This window comes from Dicentrarchus labrax, unplaced genomic scaffold (assembly GCF_905237075.1).
Source record: "Dicentrarchus labrax unplaced genomic scaffold, dlabrax2021, whole genome shotgun sequence".
Taxonomy (NCBI): domain Eukaryota; kingdom Metazoa; phylum Chordata; class Actinopteri; family Moronidae; genus Dicentrarchus; species Dicentrarchus labrax.
In genome coordinates, this window is record NW_026136708.1 from 8,966,822 (window position 1) to 8,970,326 (window position 3,505).

A 3,505-nucleotide genomic window follows, 5' to 3' on the forward strand; every position below is an offset into this window, starting at 1 on the left:
CATTTGGTCAAGTGCTGCAAATAAACTAAAGAGTCAATTCTTTATCTGTTTGTCTACGTGACGTCTGCATTCAATAGTGTTGCAGTCATGAATTATAGCTTTGTTATTAGATTTGTAATTTGTCTGTAGGGTAAAATAACCATAATCATATGAAATTACGTATGTGATTGTATGTTTCTTTTTTATGGTTTGCTTGTTTGTCTTATTTGTTTTTGTTGTTGTTTTTTTTAAGTTCGGTTTTTTATATATATTAAACAGGCAGGAATGTTCCAACTAATAAAGTGTGGGTTAAAACATTCATTCATAAATATCACCTTTAGTGGTGCTTTTTGAGATACCTCTTTGTAGGTTATTCATTTGTACTCCAGGAAAACTAGTCATCATTATACAGAAGCTACACAATATCCCTCCTGAGGAAGGTATCGAAGGTGTCCTTGAGCTACTGTATCTGTTTCAAATTTCATAGTTTGATCTTTATTGAATTTATTGATTTAGGTGACAATTTTACATGCCATTATGCATCACTTTGATAAACATCCAACCATTCTGTGGCTGCTGCTGCTTGATCAAAACACGCCGTCATATTGGAGAATACTAGCAGGAAATAGTTAAGACAAGGTGGAGTCATCCAGTTATCCAGTCACCTTTCATTTTTCTATTTTATGATCATTTCTTCTTGTTTCATCATTCTTTCAGCCAAAATGTCTAACCAATCTCTGTCTGGTCCTCCCATGCTTTTTGGCGTGGCCTGTCCAGTCCTGTTCTGGCAACAGTTGGGGAGCTTGGCTGTAGTGGCCATCTCCTTATCCAGATGAATAGTGGCTGTTCCAAGGAGCAGTTGCAGAGTGTCTGGGCCCCAGGCCCCGGGCCCCAGCTGCTATCTCAGCCTCACAGTCAGTCTGCTGAGTGTGAATATTCATTTAGCTGGCCACATAATCATAGGCTCACCGATGTTTGTGTTGCTGCCTCAGGGGTTTATATGGGAGCTGAGGGGCCCATTCAACCACATGCGGTTTAGTTTATTGCCAGCAAACAATGTAACATGGTTTTAGAATATGTCTCTTATGAGCACTACATCATTGTGTCATACACATTGTTTCAATGAAATCATTAAATAATAGTACATCATATTGTAGGATATTGGCTCATAATAACTGTAAATGTTCTCAGTGCCGCTGGGATATTGTCTGCAGAAAAATGAGAAAGAAAACCATGAAATGCCAGGCATAGCTAATATTATGATAATATTGTACAGTGCATGCACACACCATGCCTAAATATTCCTGGAAAAGTTCACCACAGAATTTCATCAAAACCATGGTGGGAGCTGACTGGTTTGACAGGAACCAGAATAAGTAGCTCTGGGCCTTTTTGGCCCTCATGAGGCTTCATGATCCTGCAGGCCTGGATGGCACAGAGATGTTGAACAGCCTCAGCACCCTGCTCTACTGAACCAAGTAATTCCCTGCCAGTTGGAGGCTTATAGAGCAACTCTGCTCCCTGGGAAGAGGCCTTTCACAGCTACAACACCGACAAATCACTATTTTCATGGCTTGACTTCCCCTCCAGAGCCAGAGCTCTTGCCCCCATGGTATACTTAGACAGAGGGTTAATTCCCGGGTGTCTTTTGCCCAATGCTGTTAATAAAATTGGGACCTCTGACTGGGCAGGAAAAGACTCTATTCTTGGGGATAGGCGTAGGACCAGATGGTCAAATGCCCACAATTTGCTTTCCTCTACAAATTAGGTTGGATGAAATCAAAGCAGCTGCTGGAGAACCATGGGGGATTAGGAGGATACTGGAAGTTGACATTATTTTGATTTAAACCATCAGGGGCAGCCCAATTTCTAGAAAAACTCTAGGAAAATCCACGTAAGAAAAGAATAAGGAAAATTAAGTGCCTTAAAGGGCTGACATTACAGTATGTAATCCCCTAGCAATCTCTCTCTTTGTATAATAATTCCTCTACATAACAATGACAGCTTTGCAGATTTGCAGACAGCTCCTTAGGTATTATACACCATCTTTGGATAATTCATTCTGCCTGTTTAGGTGAACATACCACAGAGAGCAAGTGTGGTATCTTCTTTCCTTCCCAGTGGTCTCCTTTTCTGTCCCTCCTCCCCTCTGTCACAGGGCAACAGCAAGCGGGAGCACTCGTGGCGGTAGAACGGATCCTCCAGGTGATCGAGTTTTCAGCCAAAGCACCTTGAATAATTAAACGCCCGCTCAAGTTTCGCGGTTGATTCAGATTACCATGTGTATACAAACAGATGGAGGCGCGTACGTAAGCACACGTACATTCACACGTACTCTCTTGTACGTGAACCACACACACACAAAATACAAACACACTTCCCAGTATTGCCAGGCTCTTGGCTATGCAGCTTTGTGGGAGGCTATCTCACACCATTATCTGGCTGTATGGGCCGACTCCCTCCCTTACTATCTGCTGTACAATCAACTGTGGCTTCAAAACAACTTAATCCCTCTGACTGGCACACTGCGCTGTGTTGTTGCTATGCCGGCTAGATGTCCTGCACCAGGGTACAATTTCACACCATTGTATCCCACTCAGTCCGGTAGTTATGTTTATCCTTAAGGGTATTATGGAAATGCATTTTTCCCTATGAATGACCAACAGCACTTCACTGATGATTTAAACATACTTCCTTCATGCTCTGGACCCTCTAGATTTATGGTACCAAGCACAGGAACTGGGAGTCTTTTGTTTATCAATTTTGGTTCATGGCTCCAAAGGCTTAAGCAAAGCCTTTGTATGCCATAACCATACCTGAATACCCAGTGTGTGAAAATGTTTTATGTAGTGTAAATATAGAAGGAGAAGGTTTCTTGCATAGTGTTCTGGGCACTGCACTTTCAGATGCTGATTTTCTCTTATACAGAATTTACTTTAGTTTGGCTTGTGACCTCCAGCCAAGCAATGACTACTCTTGACCCTTCATCACAGGTTGTGTATACATCTAGAATCTGTGAGCAGTTCAACTAAAGTTCCCTTCTTCATTTTGTTACTTGGTGTCCTGAAGCAGTAAAACTCCCCAGTATTAATTGCAAAATAAAATAAAATAAAATATGTATTATACTAAGGAGTTTTTAACTGGTTATGAAACGGTACCAATTTAATGCTGATGCTTCTATATGCACTTGCTTGATGTTTGGCTGTGTTAGCAAAGCTGTCGATTTGCTACCTTTTGATCATAAGTAATATAATCATAACAAATGAACGAGTACAGTTGTCCATATTTAAGACAGTAGTATTGCAACTGGAGGCACTAAATCATAACAAATACAGAATATTACATAATGTTGCTGTATAAAAATGTACTTAAAATTAAAAAGCAAAGGTATTGATTATTTAGAAAGGCCCCTTAAATACAGTAATGTTATATTCATAATTATGTATTGAATTTTTAGACTATCATTATTGACACATTAACTTACATATAAACTGTATTTCAATGATGTATTTGGCTAATGTTAGCT

The 3,505-nt window shown here is 40.1% G+C and overlaps 1 long non-coding RNA gene across 1 annotated transcript; it reads right to left on the reverse strand.

The window, feature by feature from the left end:
- Nucleotides 1-451: 451 nt before the first annotated feature.
- LOC127368257 (uncharacterized) lies at nucleotides 452-2,373 on the reverse strand. Its single transcript, XR_007885608.1, has 2 exons — nucleotides 2,064-2,373; nucleotides 452-1,187 (listed from the first exon to the last, which is right to left on the reverse strand). It is a non-coding gene; the product is annotated as an uncharacterized LOC127368257 (long non-coding RNA).
- Between the last annotated feature and the right edge of the window lie 1,132 nt (nucleotides 2,374-3,505).